This window comes from Papio anubis, chromosome 11 (assembly GCF_008728515.1).
Source record: "Papio anubis isolate 15944 chromosome 11, Panubis1.0, whole genome shotgun sequence".
Lineage (NCBI taxonomy): Eukaryota > Metazoa > Chordata > Mammalia > Primates > Cercopithecidae > Papio > Papio anubis.
The window spans coordinates 108,534,007-108,556,452 of record NC_044986.1 but is presented as its reverse complement, the minus strand read 5'-3'; positions in this window follow the sequence as shown (position 1 = coordinate 108,556,452).

Genomic DNA, 22,446 nt, shown 5'->3' with positions numbered 1-22,446 from the left:
TGACAGGTGCCACCGCCAGATCCTCCCACCTCCAAAATACTTTAAGCCCCAATTTTCTCATCTATAAAATGGAGGCAAAAATATCTTCCCTCTTGCATAGTTGCAAGAACAGAAAATGTATAAAAATATCTGAAAAGTATCTAGCATAGTTCCTTGCAATCAGTAAACTGTTAATAAATATAAGATCCAGATGTAAAAATAGAAAATTCATAGTTATTCAGGACAGAACGATAGCTAAGCTTCGCATTCTAAGAGAGTGGAGGCATCTACTTACATATTTTTGTAGAAAATGGGATATTCATTGGAAAAATACCTAGGTGAACTTTTTTGGTTTAGAAAATAGCGGTCATTGGGCAAGTCACAGAAGAATTTAGGCAAAGGTGCTTGCTTGTTTCGTATAATTAAATGATGGGTATGAAAACTTTGTGTTTTCTGTTGGAAACTCAGGAGATAGTACAATGTGGACAGAGTGATGGGGAATTCCATTTTCCTCTACTCACCTTTGGTTCATTAGCTGGATCCCTGCACATTAGACTGCTAAAAGGCAGATGAGCAAGAGAAAGGCCGGGTGCAGTGGCTTATGCCTGTAATCCCAACACCATGGGAGGCTGAGGCGGGTGGATCAAGTCAGCAGTGCAAGACCAGCCTGGCCAACATGGTGAAACCCTGTCTCTACTAAAAATACAAAAAGTAGCCAGGGATGGTGGTGCATGCCTGAAATTCCAGTTACTCAGGAGGCTGAGGCACGAGAATTGCTTGAACGCAGGAGGCAAAAGTTGCAGTGAGCTGAGATCACAACACTGCACTCCAGCCTGGGCAACAGAGCGAGACACTGTCTCAAAACAACAACAACAAAAAGTTTATTAACACGTGCATCCTGCATACACACAGGAGAAGTTAGTGATGAGGGACTCAAAGGGGTGATTATAACCTGGGCTTATACAGCATCATAATAAAAAAAGCAATCATTTTGCAGAGAAATGACCAGACAAAGGAAAGGGACTTTAGGCTTTTAGGAATAACAGACTATAAGAAGGTGAATGCACGGAGGAAACTAACGGAACTTAAAATAAAAATTAATATTAAAAAAATTAAAAGTTAAGGGTGTTCCAGAACACTTGGTGATTCAGACAAATGATATTTTCATGCATAATTTATATGTTTTTGAAACAGTCTCACTCCATTCCTCAGGCTGGAGTTGAGTGGCACGAACATGGCTCACTGCAGCCTCGTCCTCCTGGGCTAAAGCAATCTTCCTGCCTTAGCCTCCCAAGTAGCTGGGACTATAGGTGTGCACCATCATGACTGGATAATTTTTAAATTTTTTTGTAGAAATAAGGGTCTTATTATATTGGCCAGGCTGGTCCCGAACCCCTGGGCTCAAGTAATCCTCCGCATTGGCCTCTGAAAGTGCTGGGATTACAGGCGTGAGCCAAGGTGCCTGGCCTTCATACAATATTTTAATAAATCAAAATTAATGCAAAAAGACCCACAATAGACAAATATCAAATTTTTAAATAAAATTGACATAATGACAGGATCATTATGACTGAATTTTTTTTCCTTTGGCCTCAGGCTGCAAATCTGGCTCAACACAGCACTGTGACTGATTCTGACTTTATCTGATTTTTTTTTTTTAAGGCAGTGTCATGCTCTGTCCCGAGGCTGGAGTGCAGTGACACGATCATAGCTCACTGCAGCCTCGACCTCCTGAGCTCAAGGGATGCTCCTGCTGAGCTCAGCCTCCTGCAGAGCTGGGAATATAAGCACATGCCACCATGCCTGCTTATCTAAAATTTTGATATTTTGTTCATTATGGATATTTTTGCATTAATTGTGATATCTTAAAATATTGCATTAGTCAGGGTTCTCCAGAGAAACAGAACCAATTTAGATAGGAGAATCAATCTAAATCTTTTTTTTAGATTTATTATAAGATACTGGCTCATGTGATTATAGAGGTGAAAAATTCCTCCCTTCTGCAACCTGGAGACCCACGAAAGCCAGTCATGTACTTGGAAGGCCTAAGAGCCAGAGGCCTAATGGTGTAGGTTCCAATCTGAGTCTGAAGGCCTGAGAACCAGGAGCACCAAGGACAGAAGAATATCGATGTCCCAACTCGGTGGTCAGACAGAAAAAGGGGGAATTTGTCTTCCTCTGCCTGTCTGTTGTATTCAGGCCCTCAACACATTGGGTGGTGCCCACGCTCACTGGGTAGGACCATCTGCTTTACTCAGTCCCTCCATTTAAAGACTAATCTCTTAGTATTTAAGAGATTTGGAGGCTGAGGCAGGAGGATCGCCTGAGCCCAGGAGTTTGAGGCTGCAGTGAGCTGTGTTCATGCTACTGCACTCCAGCCTGGGCAACAGAGTGAGACGGCTGTTCTAAAAATATATTCAATACCTTCACAGACACACCCAAAAATAGTGTTTAATCAGGTATCTGGGTATCCTGTGGTCCAGTCAGGTCGACACAGAACATTAACCATTGTAAATATTATTTATCCTAATTACTGAGTGGTTTATTTTTGTTCCCTCTGAAATTTTACACCAGAAGTGAGTGAGGCCCTGGACCAGCCAAATTCCAGCTCTGGGCCATGGGTATTGTGTTAGGTATGTGAATTTCTTGGCAGTCCAAGCACTTTAAGAAATATTGGTTGAATACCTACCGAGTATCAGGCATGGGGTTCAGTTTTAGGCAGTGAGTAGTAAGCAAGACAGTCAGTCCCTGCCCTCATGAAGCTCACTTTCCAGTGAGAGAAATGTACATGAAATAGTCAAGATGATAAGTGTTATGGAGAAAATACAAAGAACATGAAGAACCTACAGCAAGAGGGCTTTTGTTTTGTTTTGTTTTGTTTTGAGATGGAGTCTTGCTCTGTGGCCCAGGCTGAAGTACTATGGCGTGATCTTGGTTCACTGCAACGTCCGCCTCCTGGGTTCAAGAGATTCTCCTGCCTGAGCCTCCCGAGGAGCTGGAACTATAGGCGCATGCCACCACGCCCAGTTAATTATTTTGTATTTTTAGTAGAGACAGGGTTTCATCATGTTGACCAGGCTCATCTTGAACTCCTAACCTAATCCTCCTCCTAAACCTCCTCCTAATAAAAATTAACTGGGAATGGTGGTGCATGCCTGTAGTCCGAGCTACTCAGGAGGCTGAGATGAGAGAATCACTTGAGCCCAGGAGGTCAAAGCTATAGTGAGCCGTGATCATGCCTGCATTCGAGCCTGAGTGACAGAGCAAAACCCTGTCCCACAAGTAAATAAATAAATAAATAGAAAATCAAAATTTGGAGATGGTACAGGAGGAGAGAGAAAGTGCATATTACAGTGACCCAGGCAAGAGAGACTGGCCAGGCGCTAAGTGGTAGCAGGGAGAAGAGAAAAGTAGAGACAGCTGTGGATGAAGTAATCAGGATGTGATAGCTCATTTAAAGGAGGGGTGAGGTGGAAGAAGGAGTCAAATGTGATACCTGAGTTTCCAGCTTGGGCAACTGAGTGGTTGGCAGAGTCATTTCCCAGAGATTGGGCATATTAATTAAGGTAGTAGCTGTATACACAATAGAAGTTGCTAACTGAAATGACTTTTATTTATTTATTTTTTTTTTAGAGACAGAGTCATGCTCTGTCACCCAGGCTGGAGTGCAGTGCTGCGATCTTGGTTCACTGCAATCTCCGCCTCCCAGGTTCAAGCAATTCTCCTGCCTCAGCCTCCCGAGTAGCTGGGACTACAGGTGCACATCGCAACACCCAGCTAATTTTTTGGATTTTAGTAGAGATGGGGTTTAACCATGTTGCCCAGGCTGGTCTAGAACTCCTGAGCTCAGGCAAACTGCCTGCCTCGGCTTCCCAAAGTTCTAGGATTACAGGTGTGAGCCACCGCGCCTGGCCCTGAAATTATTTTGTATGTTACACACTGTACTTAGTTACTCCATGGAAAGAATCAAATCCTTTTCAGACAAAAACAACAACAGCACAGAAACAATTATATAAGTTGATCATCATAGCACGTGATAAGAAATTACGGGTTGTTATTAATCATTTTGAATAGAAAATAATTGATGTAAGATGTTGGCAGCTGCATATTATATAGTAACAGATCAATAATAGGCAGGTCTTGAAAGTCTGGAAATTGATTCATTTTCATTCATCCAATTTGTGTTTCTTGGTTTATTATTCATACATTCTTTAAGCTTGACTTTCTAAGAGGCTTATCACAGGGAAAAAAAGGCTCATAATTCTCAGTATTTATTTTGAAGGGGATTGGAATGATTTATTCCATAATGTTACAAACATAGACAAAACAGCATTCTCTCCTGGGATCTTTGAGATTTTACAGGTCCTGTGCAATGATTTTGATTGTATTTTCCATCAGTATTGTGCTTATTATCTGAAAGGTTTCAGGAGAAGGAAAGGATAATATTATTATAAAGAAAACATATAAAACATCACCTTGGGTTCAACATGCTTCAGAATGTCCACAGCGCCACATTTGCTCCAAAATTACCCATAGGCAAATAAATAGCAGCAGCAGCTAAAAAGTTTTAATCTCCCCCAATCCCCTTACAAAAATAGACAGAACCACTGATACAGCAAAGCAAAATCTCGTGGACATCTACAACAAAAGTGGTAAGATATTCCCATGAGGAGGAGGGCTCAAACCACTAACGGCAGTAAGATATGTATGGTAACGGCTGTAGGAAGAAACAGAAGAAAGAAAGACGACTTCCAAAAAACAGCCTAGAAGGCAAATCAGCAACAGGCACCCGCTCCCACAAGGGGAAGTCTATGGAAGTGACCCACTCCCAAAGGGAAGAGTCACTCTCGGCATGGAAAAATACCATTTCCAAGGGAAGAGGAAATTCTCAGCATGGAAGGTACCCGTTCCCAAAAGGAAAACTCCACTCTCGGCATGGAGAGCACCCATTTCCAAAGAGAAGAGTCCACTGTCAGCGTGGAAGCCACCCATTCCCCAGGGGATGAATCCACTCTCAGTCCATCAGGTCAATCTGACAAAAGCAGCCAAAACTCTTGGTGGGGACGGGGGTGCCTTTGCAGGCTCCAGATCTGCAAACTCTGGGATTGCTCAGATCAAAATGTGTTTAAAAAGAGAGAAGTCTTGGCCGGGCTCGGTGGCTCACACCTGTAATCCCAGCACTTTGGGAGGCCGAGGCGGGCGGATCACGAGGTCAGGAGTTTGAGACCAGCCTGGCCAACATGGTGAAACCCCGCCTCTACTAAAAACACAAAAATTAGCCAGGCATGGTGGCACACACCTGTAATCACAGCTACTCGGGAGGCTGAGGCAGAAGAATTGCTTGAACCCAGGAGGCAGAGTTTGCAGTGAGCTAAGATCACACCACTGCACTCCAGCCTGGGCGACAGAGTGAGACTCTATCTCAAAAAAAAAAAAAAAAAAAAAAGTCTTTGTAATTCTAGAAGTTAAACTTCACAAGGAAGAGAAAATGGTTAATATTTATGCACTGAAATGCTCAACCCTACTTTCATAAAGTAGGACAAATCCCCATACTGAGGAGAGACTGCCAGGCATTAAATGGAAACAGAACAGAACCGGGGCACCAAAACTTAGGAAAGAGGAGAGTCACACCGAGCTGGAAAGGGAACACATCTCAGAATGTAGTGTGTTCAGATCTAAGTCCGTGTTTGGATCTAAGTTCATAGATCTCAATGCAGCACAGTAACAACAGAAAATGAAGCCCTCGAACACTGGCCCTAGGGAAGATATTCCAGGCATCCTCCTCTCTAAGAGTATAGGAAAGCCATGAGTTAAAGCGTAATTGTGCTTGAATATCCCATATGATGTAATTTTAAAAAAAATTAAGTGGACAGAAAATATTATTTCTGTAGATAATGAATCCATGTCTTACAATAATAAAAATATTAGCCTAATATTTCCAAATGAGCTTAGAGAATTTCAGAAAATGGTTGTAGCTATGGAAGAATGTCATAAATCAGAATTAGAAAATGAGCCTGTAATCTTAGCATTTAGGGAGGCTGAGGCAGGAGGACTGCTTGAGACTAAAATTACAAAACCAGCCTGGGTAACATAGTAAGACCCTGTCTCTACAAAAAATAAAAAATAAAATTAGCCAGGCATGATGGTGTGCTACTGTAGTCCTGGCTACTTAGGAGGCTGAAGTGGGAGCATTGCTGGAGTCCAGGACGTCAAGGCTGTAATAAGCTATGATTGCACCACTGCACTCCAGACTGAGTGACAGAGTGAGACCCTGTCTCTAAAAAAATGTAAAAAGAGGGAAAAAAAAAATAAGAAAACGAGATGATTGGACAAAAGAAAAGTTTGAAATGTGAGCTAAGAGAATTTTAAAAAGAACTAGGAGTAAAAGAAAAAAATAATTTCAGAAATGAAGACCAAAGTAGGATGAGCTTAAGGACAAATAAACATCATAAGAAAAAAAGAGAAAATAGAATGAGAGGAAAATAAGAAATTAAAACAAAATTTTTAAAAAGATAAGGGTTGGAGAAGCTAGGTGTGGTGCCTCACACCTGTAATCCCAGCACTTTGGGAGGCCAAGGCAGGAGGATTGGTTGAGGCCAGCAGTTCAACACCAGCCTGGGCAACATAGCAAGATTCTATCTCTATAAAAATAAAAACATATTTTTAAAAATTTTGAAAATGGTTTGGAGAGGGAGTAATAGATTATTACTTATATATTAGCATACATGTAATAAGAGTCTCAAAAGAAGAAAGCCAAAGCAAGGGGAGTGAATACAACTGGAACTATAGTTCAGAAAAATGTTCCTGATATCAAGTAGGTCTGAATCCACATCTTTAACGGGCACACGAGGTACCTCGGAAAATCCATTGATAGTGGCCAAAACGAGACTTTCTTTGTAAGTAAATGTATTGAACTGAAAGAAAAGGAAAAAACCAAACGAAATCTTTAGACATCAGAGTAAAACGACCAAGCCACTCATTAGGGAAAGAAACTAAGACTGACAGATTTCTCAATAGCAACATTTTATACCGTAGGGCAGTGGAATAAAGTATATTACAAACAGTAAGAAAATGTAGTCGAGGCCAGGCGCGGTGGTTCGCACCTGTAATCCCAGCACTTTGGGAGGCCACGGCGGGCAGATCACCTGAGGTCAGGAGTTTGAGACCAGCCTGGCCAACATGGTGAAACCCAGTCTCTACTAAAAATACAAAAATTAGCCAGGCACGGTGGTGCACACCTGTAATCCCAGCTACCTGGAAGACCGAGGCAGGAGAATCGCTTGAACCCAGGAGGCAGAGGTTGCAGAGAGCTGAGATCACACCACTGCACTCCAGTCAGGGTGACAAGAGCAAAGCTCCATTTCAAAAAAAAAAAAAAGAAAAAATGTAGGCAAGAATTTTATATCCAGTCAAGTTTAAAGTCATGCACAAACTGTTATGAATAAGCAAGAACTCATGGAGTACTGTTCTCTGTGCCCTTCCTAAGGAACCTACTAGAAAAAGACAAACAAATGACTGAAGAGGAATTGGCTTAAGGATCAGGTGGGTGTTGAATATATGTATTTACATGTATAACAATCAATACATGATGGATACAAGGGTGACCCTATAGAATGTGGTTGTTATATGATACGATACTACTATAAACAATTATAACACAATTGTTTTAAAAAGCAATCTTTATAAAGCAAGGCAAAATGAAATGAATAAACCTAACTGTTCCACGAGTTGGTGGCATAAGCACAGACAGAGGAAGTATTTTAAGTAACTTTAAAATACAGTAATCTGAGGATATATCCCTAGTGGTATGTACCATAAAATCAAGCAAGCAGAAAGTCTTAAACTGTTTTTTTCTAGCATTCAGATTTCTACTAATACTACTGGCATTGCTATTCTGAAACCATTACTTTGTTAAAATAGAAATGGGGTCTTGCTATGTTGCCCAGTCTGGTCTCGAATTCCTGGGCTCAAGTGATCCTCCTGCCTTGGCCTCCTAAAGTGCTGTGATTACAGGAATGAGCCATTACATACTATATAAGAGAAATCAAGTAAATAATTATGTGCATGCTATTAGGAACCAGGATTTTTGGGATGAGAAAAAAAAGGATAGAATCAAAGAAATACATTAAAACTTTATAATCTAAAATTTCAATTGGAAATGTAAATATGAACTAATAATGTAATTTTAAAACATATACACACAAATAGATGTCAGTTCTGCTCTTTAAAAGTGCTTACTAGGCCGGGCGCGGTGGCTCACATCTGTAATCCCAGTACTTTAGGAGGCTGAGGTGGGCGGATCATCTGAGGTCAGGAGTTCGAGACCAGCCTGGCCAACATAGTGAAACCCCACCTCTACTAAAAATACAAAAATTAGCTGGTTGTGGTGACACACACCTGTAATACCAGCTACTCAGGAGGCTGAGGCAGGAGAATTGCTTGAACCTGGGAGGCGGAGGTTGCAGGAAGCCGAGATCACACCATTGCACTCCAGCCTGGATTACAGAGTAAGACTCTGTCTAAAGAAAAAAACAAAGAACTTAATAATAATAAGCGAAGTAGTGGTGAGTACCCCTGGTGTCTACGTTGTGGAATATAAGTACTATTTTGCACTAAAAGAAACCAGAGCTTCTTGGATAAATGGCTAATTGCAGGCCTAGGGCAAGAAATACAGAAATATTTTGTAACGTCAAAAATTTGGCACTACAAATGCCAAAAATTTGTAAACCGGAAATATTTTGTGCCAAAACAAGCCTAAATCATCATGTCAAAATGCCTTAAGGAGTCAAATTGAAGAATCTTCAACTAGCCAAATATGGGACCATTGGAATTTTGAAGGAATATTAACCACCCTTAATTGAAATATGCCAGATATGTCTCAATCCTTCAGTCAGTAATGATACTAAAAGACTTCGTTGGTCACATATGGAAAATACTAGGAATCAACTCGTTATTTTGAAAACTGATGCAGATAAAATGAAATCAAGCTGTTACCTTGCCTTATGTGTTTGAACTGTACCTGGGACAGTAACTGATGAAGGAAAAATTTGGAAGTATTCTAGCTAGTGAAGAAACGTGATAGAATTAGAATATCACTCTATTTGCAAACCTTAATGAAATAGTGAATCAATAATGGCTGTTGATATCACAGAGAGCCAACCAGACATATATGCCTCCTGATAGAAATATACAACCCTACTTAGGAAATATTACCATCAAAAAATTAAACCAGACCGCTCGAGCTTCTAGCAAGGAGAAATAAACACCATAAGAGAAAAGTGGAAAATGGAATGGAAGGAAAATAATAAAAATCGATTATTATTTCTATATTAGCATACAGATGCTGGGAACCTACCCAATTTACAGGAAATGCAAGAAAAAGAAACATGTTAAACCATATATACAGGGATGCAATCAGATAGTTTTAGAATATGGGAGGCTTCACAGAGAAGTGTCCTGCCTTCCTTAAGAAATAAGTTATAGGACAGGTGCGGTGGCTCACGCCTGTAATCCCAGCACTTTGGGAGGCCAAGGTGGGTGGATCACAGAGTCGGGAAGTCGAGACCATCCTGGCTAACATAGTGAAATGCCATCTCTACTAAAAATGCAAAAAAATTAGCCTGGTGTGGTGGCGGGCGCCTGCAGTCCCAGCTACTTGGGAGGGTGAGGGAGGAGAATGGCGTGAACCTGGGAGGCAGAGCTTGCAGTGAGCCGAGATCGCGCCACTGCACTCCAGCCTGGGCGACAGAGCAAGACTCTGACTCAAAAATAAATAAATAAATAAATAAATAATTTTAAAAAAAAGAAATGAGTTATAATGAATAAAAAGAAGGGGAAAGATGAGAAATCTATAGATGAAAATAAATGTAAGAGACATATTAACAAATTGCAGTGTATGAACCTTATTTGTATCTTAATAAGGTTAATGTAATGTTGACTTAATAAGTCAACTGTAAAACAATTATGAGATAATCAAATGTGAACACTAGTTGAATAGCTTAAAATATTAACAAATTATTAACGTTTTAAAGTTTAATATTGATGTTCTGGTTATATTTTAAAAGAGTTCTTATGCTTTACGGGTTCATACAAACATATTTTTGGAGCAAAGACTATCATAAGACTGTTTCAGATTTTAAAAATGAGCTTGCCTCAAAATAATCTGGTGAGGCAAGAAAGTATAAATGGGGCCGGGCTCCGTGGCGCAAGCCTGTAATCCCAGCACTTTGGGAGGCCAAGACGGGTGGATCACGAGGTCAGGAGATCGAGACCATCCTGGCTAACACGGTGAAACCCCGTCTCTACTAAAAATACAAAAAATTAGCCAGGCGTGGTGGCGGCGCCTGTAGTCCCAGCTACTCGGGAGGCTGAGGCAGGAGAATGGCGTGAACCCGGGAGGCGGAGCTTGCAGTGAGCTGAGATCCGGCCACTACACTCCAGCCTGGGCGACAGAGCGAAACTCCGTCTTGGAAAAAAAAAAAAACAGAAGAAAGTATACATGGACCAAAATTGACCATGGGTTGATAATTGTTAAGACTGAGTGATGAGACTTGGGGTTTGTTTTACTATTGTCTACACTTTTGCATATCCTTAAAATTTCCCCTCAGGGGGAATTTTAAAAACACACATGGTTCTGCTTTTTTTGTTGTTTTTTTCTACTCCAAATTTATTTCAACCAGTCAGTCCATCTACTATGAGGATGCTAGATTAACTTTTCAGGTTACCCAGCCATTTGAAAATGGGCCATAAGTTAAAAGAATAAATCATACTATAAGTGTGACATATTTTACTTGATGCTAGTTTATATCATTTGTCAATGAATTTTAATAAACACTCAGTGACATACTGATTGCTTTATACTAAATAGGCAACAGAGAAAATGGATTATACCACTGACATGAATAACACCATCTATCAATGCTGTGTGGCATGGTGACATCACTTTTGAAATTATCCCATTTCTTCATAGATGAAAATATCTTTTGTCATTTAAAATTATTATCCTGCCTTGGCATTACACGTTCACCTAAACATAATTTATTAAAACCTCTACTTATGTAATAATTTTTATTCCTGCATGTTTTTCATCTTTTAGTTTATTTTAACAAGGCTATGCCCTAGCAGGAAAAAGCTGAAATTGAACTTTGCATAGCTAAGTAGGAGGAAGAATGTTGTATTCTTCAAACTGGATTGACACAAAGTATTCCAAATGATGCAAAAATTAATAAGACGTAGCCCTGGGCTTTTCTTTCTTATAGTCGCATATTGCTTCTAGCTTTTCATTCTCTTGTTATTAATTGGTCGCAAATCTTGTTTTAGCTATCTCAGTGTTCCTCTCAGCTGATTTTTTTCTTAACCAAAATAATATATCATTCTATTTTTACAGTACATGACTAATTTAGGCAATCACTGCAGTTTTAATTAATGGAATATGATCAAAGTGTTCAGCTTCAAAACCCATTATTTTTACAGTCAGCGATATGGTAGAACCGTGCATCTGGACATCCGGAGGTTCACTGCCACAAGGCATTTTCTCTAGGTTTCAGTTTCTCATTTCTCTGTTTCTCATTTCTCTAGGACTCAGTTTTCCTCCTTCAATCTTTCATTGAATAAATATTTATATACCTTCTTTCTTTTTTTGAGACGGAGTCTCCCTCTGTCGCCCAGGCTGGAGTGCGGTGGCCGGATCTCAGCTCACTGCAAGCTCCGCCTCCCGGGTTCACGCCATTCTCCTGCCTCAGCCTCCCGAGTAGCTGGGACTACAGACGCCCGCCACCTCGCCCGGCTAGTTTTTTGTATTTTTAGTAGAGACGGGGTTTCACCGGGTTAGCCAGGATGGTCTCGATCCCCTGACCTTGTGATCCGCCCGCCTCAGCCTCCCAAAGTGCTGGGATTACAAGCGTGAGCCACTGCTCCCGGCCTTATATACCTTCTAAGTGCCCAGATTTGTGCTGAAATTAGCAGTACAGGGGTAAGTGTGATATCACCTCCTTACGGTGATGTTGGAGTTGACACCAGAAAGATGGTTAAGAGTTAGAAGACAGCACTTTGGGAGGCCGAGATGGGCGGATTACGAGGTCAGGAGATTGAGACCATCCTGGCTAACCCGGTGAAACCTCGTCTCTCCTAAAAAATACAAAAAACTAGCCGGGGGAGGTGGCGGGCACCTGTAGTCCCAGCTACTCGAGAGGCTGAGGCAGGAGAATGGCGTAAACCCGGGAGGCGGAGCTTGCAGTGAGCCGAGATTGCGCCACTGCACTCCAGCCTGGGCGACAGAGCGAGACTCCGTCTCAAAAAAAAAAGTTAGAAGAATGACGAGTCAAGGATAGGAGTGTTTTGAGCAAGGAGAAATTCAATGGCGCTTAGGAAAAGGATGTGTATACAATGAGGATGTAGGATTTAGAATGAAGGAGGACTTTGGGAGGCCGAGGCTGGCGGATCACCTGAGGTGAGGAGTTTGAGACCTGCCTGGTCAACATGGGGAATCCCCATCTCTACTAAAAATACAAAAATTAGCTGGGTGTCGCGGCACGCCTGTAATCCCAGCTACTCGGGAGGCCGAGGCAGGGGAATCGCAGAAATCTGGGAGGCAGAGGTTGCAGTGAGCTGAGATCGCGCCACTGCACTCCAGCCTGGGCCACAGAGCAAGACTCCCTCTCAAAATAAAAAATAGAATGAAAGAGGAAGATAAGAAAATAGGCATACTTGCTGAATGATAGGATTAAACTAAATGACCCATTAGGTCCTTCCGGTTCTAAATGCTTACATAACTGGCCGGGCATGGTGGTTCACTCCTGCAATCCCAGCACTTTGGGAGGCTGAGGAGGTCTGGATCATTTAAGCCCAGAAGCTCCAGACCAGCCTGAGCAACCTGGAGGAACATGGTCTCTACTAAAAATGCAAGAATTAGCCAGGCGTGGTGGCATGTCCCTGTAGTGCCAGCTACTCAGGGGGCTGAGACAGGAGGATCACCTGAGCCTTGGGAGGTCGAGGTTCCAGTGAGCTATGATTAGGCCATTGCACTCCAGTCTGGGTGACAGAGTGAGAACCCATCTCAAAAATAAAATGAAATAAACCAAATGCTTACATAACTGTGTAGCAGTTGTTGAATCAGAGAATCGTAGCTTTATCCTTTGTTACCACCAAGACCATTTGCAAATTCTTCGCCTCTTTAAATCTCAGTCTTCTCTATAGAATGGTGAGTATACTTACCTTAAAGTTGTTGTGGTGCTTAACATATTTAAAGTCTGTGTCTGGTATACCCTAATCATTCTGCGTATAAACGGTAATAGAAATGTGTAAATGGTGTAAATGTGTATAAATGGTAATAATCATCGTTAGCTTATATTTTACGTTACTCAAAGAAGCTTCTGCATCTACTCCCTACTTTATTCCGAAAATAAAATAAAATCCTAGGAGAGATTCATGAGAATCTTTATTACTCTTGTTTTACAAATGAGAAAACTTGAGCTCACAGAGCTTTAGGAATTGAATGGTGGAAATTGGTCTCTTGGTTTCCTGTTCAACTCTTTTCTTCCCCCCATCACACATTATTTTTCTATTTTAGCTTCTCTTTGAACAAGTAAGAAATATTAACACAGACTGGGGGCTTGTACAGATTTGTTTATCTTATGGCTGAAGATTTCAGGTTTTCCTTTGGGTTGTTTTTCTGTTATTCTAACAGATCGATCTTATACAAAAACAGTTCCTCTCATGCTTAGCCTTCTTTCTGGAGTGTTAAGATTCTGAGTGTCCTGTCACTCAACGACCTGTTAGAAGGAAGCCAGTAAGTGTTTCTAATCATTTTTACGAGCACCATAGTCTCTGCTCTGTCATTCTTCCATTACTTTAGATCTGTGAGCTAAAGCTTTCTTTGGAAGCTCTTTCTCAGGAAATCAGTAAAGCTTCCACTAGAAATTGCCTCAGTTGGATGACACACCGCAAATAAAAAGTCACACCATTTGGGACCATGAGCTCATCTTCCCTTGAAAATTTAGGAGAAGTAGACTCACTCCTAGCTTTGTTTTTCCTTGAATTACAGATACGAAAAACCTAAAAGCCATTCCAACCTTTGGAAGTGGAGGAAAAGAGGAAGATAGACCTGAAAGAACGTATTGTCTGCCAACATTTAAACACTTTAGAGCTGACCTCTCTCTGATTTAAAACGGATTAAACAGAAGTTCTCCTCTTCAGCAGCTGTGCAGTTGAGTGTGTGTGTATCGCAGCTTAGTTCTTTTCCAGGCAGAGTCTCTATTTCATCCAGGAACAGGAACGAGACATTTTCTGACAGCAACTTGAACTGAAGGGGACATATGGTTTATTGGTTTCCATAACTGTCTTAAGGAAATGTTTTTTCTGCTATTCACCTCCAATTTGGCTGGGTGTTAAATCTGTAGTATAGCTAAAGATGTTTTCTAAATATTAGATATCCATTTTGAGTGTGGTATGTGTCTCTTAATTTTTTTTTTTTTTTTTTTTTTTTTTTTTTTTTTTTTTTTTTTTTGAGACAGAGTCTCGCTCTGTCGCCCAGGCTGGAGTGCAGTAGTGCAATCTTGGCTCACTGCAACCTCTGCCTCCCAGGTTCAAGTGATTCTTCCTCTGCTTCAGCCTCCCAAGTAGCTGGGATTACAGGTGCATGCCACCATGCCCGGCTAATTTTGTATTTTTGGTGGAGATGGGGTTTAACTGTGTTGGCCAGGCTGGTCTCGAACTCCTGACCTCAAATGATCACCTGCCTCGGCCTCCCAAAGTGCTGGGATTACAGACATGAGTCATTGTTCTCGGCTGGGTAGTTTTCATGATGGGAGAAATCTATCAAGAGACTCAGTGCTGCCTGCTGTCTAGTCATTACCACAGAGTACGGGGCTGTCAAAGGTCTTGTTTTAAGTCTGTTTCCCTGAAAATTATCCCTGGCCATTTGCCTTGAACAATTACATTTCAAAAATAAGATCTTTATTGAAAAAAGCAAAGATAAAAGTGAGAGGGAATGAATATGAATGCCAGATATCACACTGGTAAAACTCATAGAATAGACAGAGTAGCACAACCATTGGCTTTGTAGGTTTCCTGACTCTTTTCATGGTCCTTGGAATGGTTTTTACCCTACAGTCAAATTTCACATTTAGGGTGCCATCATCAATAGAGTTCTTTGCTACAAGTCAATTAATTAAATTGGTGGGTTCTTTAATATCTTAGACACTATCAATTAAATATGCACATAATAAAAGGCCTGTATATTCCTATGAAATACCTACTAAAATGTTTAAAAATTGGCTGGGCGTAGTGGCTCATGTCTGTAATCCCAGCACTTTTTGGGGCTGAGGCAGGTGGATCACCTGAGGTTGGAAGTTTGAGACGAGCCTGACCAATATGGAGAAACCCCATCTCTACTAAAAATACAAAATTAGCCGGGCATGGTGGCACAAGCCTGTAATCCCAGCTACTCAGGAGGCTGAGGCAGGAGAATCGCTTGAACTCAGGAGGCGGAGGTTGCAATGAGCTGAGATTGCACCATTGCACTCCAGCCTGGGCAACAAGAGTGAAACTCCATCTCAAAAAAAAAAAAGAAAAAAAAGTTTAGAAACTGGTGATACCATGGAATACTATGCAGCCATAAAAAAGGATGAGATCATGTCCTTCGCAAGGACATGGATGGAGCTGGAGGCCATTATCCTCAGCAAACTAACGCAGGAACAGAAAACCAAATACTGCATGTTCTCACAAGTAGGAGCTAAATGATGAGAACACACGCACACCTAGAGGGGAATGACACACACTGGGGGCCTTTCAGAGGGTGACAGGTGGGAGGAGGGAGAGGATCAAGAAGAACAACTGACAGGTACTAGGCTTAATACCTGGGTGATGAAATAATCTGTACAACAAACCCCCATGACACAAGTTTACCTATGTAACAAACCTGCACTTGTACTTCTGAAAAACACAAAAACTGGTCATACATGTTTAAAGTGTGTGTGTGTGTGTGTGTATCTGTAGTCTTTCTGTCAGCTACAGAATGAGAGTAAGACTCCTCCTTGCCTATTTGACCTCCCACTGTACCCTGACCAGGACCTGCTGTAACAAATTTCTTCTCTTTCTTTGTACCTCATTCACCTCTTTCTCCACATGATGCTTGAGGGCACAGCACTGACTCCACTTTTCTCAGTTTATCAAAATCTATTGGGCACAGTGGCTCACATATATAATCCCAGCATTTTGGGAGGCCAAGTCAGGAGGATCACTGGAGGCCAGGAGATCGAGACCAGCCTGGGCAACACAGTGAGCCCCTGTCTCTACAGAAAAAAAAAAAAAAAAAAAAAGTTTAAATTAGCCAGGCATGGTGGCACGCACCTGTAGTCCCAACTACTTGGGAGGAGGCTGAGGCGAGAGAATTGCTTGAGCCCAGGAGATCAGGGCTACAGTGAGCTATGATTGCACCATTGCACTCCACCCTGGGTGACAGAGTGAGAACCTGTCTCTGAAGAAAAAGAGAAAATTCTGGCCAGGCATGCTGGCTCACATCTGTAATCCCAGCACTTTGGGAGGCTGAGGTGGGCAGATCACTTGAGGTCAGGAGTTCGAGACAAGCCTGGCTAACATGGCGAAACCCCATCTGTACTAAAAATACAAAAATTAGCCAAGTGTGGTGGCATGCGCCTGTAATCCCAGTTACTCAGGAGGCTGAGGCACGAGAATCGCTTGAACCTGGGAAGCAGGGGTTGCAGTGAGCCAAGACTGCACCATTGCACTCCACCCTGGGCAACAGAGTGAGACTGTGTCTCAAAAAAAAAAAAAAAAAAAAAAGGAAAAAAAGAAAAATCTACTCAAATGTACTCCTTCTATTACTAAAACCAGGATCAAATGACTAATTTTATTTGACTATATGTGATAACTGCTTTCAAATTCATGACCATCATTCACTTTGCTTCTCCTTAGGAAATTTTTGTCTCATGGCTGATATACATTTTGTAGGAGTTTGTGTTTTCTTTTTTGCTTTGGCTTCCTGGATGCTCAGGATCAAACTTGTAACCCAATTTAGTAAACTCCAATGGCCTTATGCCTTGCATTGCTCCATAATATATTTTCTTTTTTCTTTTCTTCTTTTTTTTTCTTTTTGAGACAGAGTGTCATTTTGTTGCCCAGGCTGGAGTGCAGTGGCACAGTCTCAGCTCACTGCAACCTCCTCCTCCTGGGTTCAACCAATTCTCTGCCTCAGCCTCCTGAGTAGCTGGGATTACAGGCGCGCACCACCACGCCTGGCTAATTTGTGTATTTTTAGTAGACACGGGGTTTCTCCATGTCGGTCAGGCTGGTCTCGAACTCCTGACCTCATGATCCACCCGCCTCGGCCTCCCACAGTGCTGGGATTACAGGCATGAGCCACCACACCCAACCTATAATATTTTGTAGTTTGTTTTATCTTGCTAATGAATGTAGATTTTTCTCTGGCCTTGATTTTTTAAATTACTCTCACGTTATATATAGCTTTTAAACCTTCATCAAAATTTGTGTAGAGTAAATGAAAGTATACACCTATGTATACATATAAATGTATATTATTTATACATGGAAATTATGTGTATAAACTTATAAATAAGTCCTTCAGTTGTAGAATGCCGTTCAGAAAATCAGAGGCATTTTTAGGAGGGTACAACTAAGACAAAAGATTAATGCCTCTTTAGGAAAATACGTCTGAAATAAAATAGCATCATGCCTAATAATTATCCTCTAGTTATTTTCCTGAAGCCTTACCACACTCTAATCCATCTATCGTCTTGAAATTAATTATCTGTCTTAAACACAGATTAAATCACATTACTTATATAATTTACATAATCATAGTACTTACATAATTATCTGTCTGAAACAAATATTTGATCATATCACTTTCCTGCTCTGGAACCTTAGATGACACGATTACAGAATAAGAGCTGAGTTCCTAGGTATGGCATTCAAAATCCTTATAAGATACCACCCTCTTGGTTTGGCATGGTGGCTCACAGCTGTAATCTCAGCACTTTGGGAGGCAGAGGTGGGTGGATCTCCTGAGATCAGGAGCCTGGCCAACATGGTGAAACCCCCTCTCTACTAAAAATACCAAAAATTAGCCAAACGTGGTGGTGGGCACCTGTAATCCCAGCTACTCAGGAAGCTGAAGCAGGAGAATTGCTTGAACCCGGGAGGCCGAGGTTGCAGTGAGCCAAGATCATGCCACTGCACTCCAACCTGGGCAACAAAAGTGAAACTCTGCCTCAAAAAAAAAAAAAAAAGAACAGATTCCATCCTCTTACCTGTCAAGACTTTGCTCTCTACCTAGATCTAACGTATCTTCCTCTCAAAAAAATTTGTACTACGTGTTTCTGAACATGACCAGCCCTTTTTTCTCCATCTTTAAAACTTTTCTTCCTCCCCTCTTTCCAAAGTCTACAGAAAATAACTCTTGCCTTCCTTCCTTCCTTCTGACCTAACATACGTCCCAGGCTGGGTTAATTTTAAGAACGTCAACATGTTAACGATCCTCTTAATGAACATATGATTTTAGAACAACAAAACAAATTGGTGTTCTCTTTTGTATTGACATTGAAAACTTTCTCTATCATTGCCTCTTCCCAAGCTCACCTCAAGAAGTATATCTTGTAGCCCAGTATGTTCTTCCTTCTGTGACTCGTGCTTATTCTCTAACATATTTGGAAGCAATAGACCTTAATAATTGAGAGGTGTGGCTTTGAAGTTAACTCAACTTGGGTTCAGCCCACTTACTTCACTTCACCTGCAAAATAAGATGATAATACACAAAACTTTAAAAGACGTCCATAAATTATTTGATAACGCTCCCATGAAGAGGCAGAGCCTATGTGCCCTCCTGTTGAAACTAGGTACACTTGTGGCTTGCTTGTAAACAACGAAATGTGGGAGAAATGACAGTAGGTAACTTCTAAGACTAAGTAAAAAAAGAAGATATGCAGCTTCTTCCCTGTTCACTGAGATATTTACTTGTGGAGGCTTAAACTAGCATTTAAGAAGTCCAATTACTCTGAGGCCACCAGGCTCTAAGGAAACCTAGGTCATACAAAAAGGCCCTTGGCTAAATGTCTGGTAGGAAGCCTCAATTGAGTTCCCAGCCAACAGCCAGCATCCGTTGCTAAGCATGTGACCGAAGACCTCTCCAGGTGATGCCACCTCTCCAGGTGAACTGTCAAGTTCCCGCTTGTTCATTGAGTCTTCCCAGTTGAAGACCACCCTTCATGTGGCAGAGATGAGCCATTTCTGTTTCGCTCTGTCCAAATTCCTGAGCTGCAGTCTACAAGAGCATAATAAAATCGTTTCTTTAAGCTACTAACTTTGGGGATAACTTGTTATGCAGCAAAAATAATTAGAACAGAAATTTGGTACCTAGAAATAGAGTGCTGCCATACCAAAAAACCGAGAGCACGAGGCATTGGCTTTGAGACCACTTTCTAGCAGCAGCTGAACGGGCTTTGAGGAGACTGTTATCATCTTAGGCTGGAGGAGGCTAGTGGTGGGGACTTGCAGACAAACAAGGAAAATGTCATTAGAAGCTGGAGGAAAGCAAAATCATTTTGCCTAGTGGTGAAAGTCTCGCCACACTGTCACATGTGGTAATGTGAAAAAAAAAAAAGAAAATATTGGATTAAAAATGTGGTAAATATACACCATGCATTAAAAGCATGCCATTAAAAGGAATGAAATCATGTCTTTTGAAGAAACTTGGATGGAGCTGGAGGCCATTATTCTATGGAAGTAACTCAGGAGTGGAAAACTAAATATCATATGTTCTCACTTGTAAGTGGAAGCTGAGCTATGAAGATGCAAAGGCATAAGAATGATATCCTGGACTGTGGGGACTTTGTGGGGGAGTTGAGAGGTTGGTGAGGGGTAAAAGGCTACATATCGGGTACAGTGTACACTGCTCTGGAGTTGGATGCACTGAAATCTCAGAAATCATCACTAAAGAACTTATGCATGTAGCCAAAAACCAAAGTACCCCCAAAACTATTAAAATTAAAAAAAAATTAAAAACACACAATGCAAAAATAATAATTACAAAAAATTTTTAAAAATACAAAATAAACCTAAGGAATTCGATGATCTAGCTAAGCAAATTTCTCCATAAAATATTAAAAGAGCCACTTGACTTTTTCTTTCTGTCTGTGATAATATACAAGAGAGATGAGCTCAGTTCTTGACCCACAGAAGCTGCAAGCATGATAAAATGGTCATTTTCAGCTTCCAAGTTTTGGGGTTATTTGCAGCACAGCAGTAGTAACTGGATCAATACCTCAAAGGATTATCAAGAGGATTAAATGAGACATGCACATAAAGCAACGAGCATGGTGTTTGGCAAAATAAATGGTCAATGAATGGATCTTAAGGTTAACTCTTCAACTTATTTGGCTTTGCTTAAAATATTTAGCATGACCCTGGAGTGTGCAAGAGGTGCTTAACATATGCTCGTTGACTTGAATTGAGGACAGACTCGAGGACAGAAAAGATGTTTGCAAAAAAAAACCATGATCTTATTTTCCTGACCTGAGAGGGATTTTTTTTTTTTTTTTTTTTTTTTTTTTTGAGGCGGAGTCTGGCTCTGTCGCCCAGGCTGGAGTGCAGTGGCCGGATCTCAGCTCACTGCAAGCTCCGCCTCCCGGGTTCACGCCATTCTCCTGCCTCAGCCTCCCGAGTAGCTGGGACCACAGGCGCCGCCACCTTGCCCGGCTAAGTTTTTGTGTTTTTAGTAGAGACGGGGTTTCGCCGTGTTAGCCAGGATGGTCTCAATCTCCTGACCTTGTGATCCGCCCGTCTCGGCCTCCCAAAGTGCTGGGATTACAGGCTTGAGCCACCGCGCCCGGCCAGCTTCAGGGAATTTTTAAAATATTATTAGAAGTTGAATTCTTCTTGTTACAGTCTATGAAATTCTAAAATCTGAGGAAGAAATCAGACTGTACAATTCATTTAATCCTTGCCTTTTCAGCTAAGTCTAGAGTAATAAAATTATAAATGCCTGGATTTGGTGAATAATAGTTGATTTGGGCCCAGGCTCAATCACATAATCCCAACAGTTTGCGAGGCCAAGCGGGGAGGATCCCTTGAGCCCCTGAGCCTTGGCGTTCAAGGTCAACCATAAGCAACATGATAAAAACTCATCTCTACAAAAAATTAGCTGGGCATGGTGGTGTACATCTGTAGTCCTGGCTACTCAAAGGAGGAGGTGCTGAGGTGGAAGGATACCTTTGAACCCAGGAGGTCGAGGCTGCAGTGAGCTATGATCATGCCAGTGCACTTCAACCTGGGTGATGCAGTGAGACCTGGCTCAAAAAAAAAAAAAAAAAAAAAAAAAGTTAATTTGGGAAATGAGAGGTCTTGACTAGCAACTGTGGATATGGATATTGCAGTAGTCCACATCTGATTCAACCTTCACTGCAACTATAAAGTTTGTGAGATTTTCTTCCCTCTCATTGACCCTTATATATCCTCAAACCCTTTCCACAATCCAGCCTTATCCCCATCATCCTCTGTCCGATACTGTAACCTACTACATCCCATCCTGTAGAGTCAAACATGGGAAGGAATTTTTATACTTAAAGCGTTTAAAAAATTTCCTGGAGACAAAAATCCCACTTAAGATGTGGCAACATATGAATCACAAGTATGAAAATCTCTTACTATAAAAACACTCACTTGTCACTTACTTTGTCACTGTTGTTGCAAGAGACAATGCACTGTGACCAATAAGACTTGCGGGGTCCCTAATCTGTGAAGTCTTCACTTCTCAGGGAGGAGGCCAAGTGACCACTGCAGACTGCTCACTTAGAAGGAATTTGAAAAGTGCAAACTCAAGCAGTGAAAATGCATTCTGATGCCTCTGTTGCATGTCTGATAAATGGTCTTTTTCTCATTTCCCAGTGAGAAATCTTGTCTAGAAACAGCTCTTCTTGCACTAACATGCTGTCTTGCTTCTGCTAATGAACTGCTTGGAAAATTTTAACCTCCCCCTTGAAACCCTTGTAGTGGCTGCAGTCCTCGCTAGCTATGACATGCTTCTCTAACAGTTCACAATCAGGGCTCCACAAATTACTTGTGCCAGCGATCTCCATCACCAAGCCAGACCAGTGTTTCGGAGCACTCTTCTACTTTCACCAGACCCCCCAATTAATGCTTGCCCACTTGGCCAATGGCATCCCTTCAGAACATCTGCCTTTACATAGACATTTCCTGGCATCTGCCTTATCTGGTGAATGAGACTAGCTTTGTTCTGGCCAAGCAAGTCATGTGAAATCAAACGATAGTAACGTGAGGATGAAAAGCTTCCCCGTTATTTATGTATTTATTCTTTTAGAGACAGGATCTCACTGTGTCATTCAGGCTGGAGTGCAGTGGCTGCCGTCATAGCTCACTGTAGTCTCAAACTCCTGGGCTCAAGTGATTCTCCTGCCTTGACCTCCCAAAGTGCTG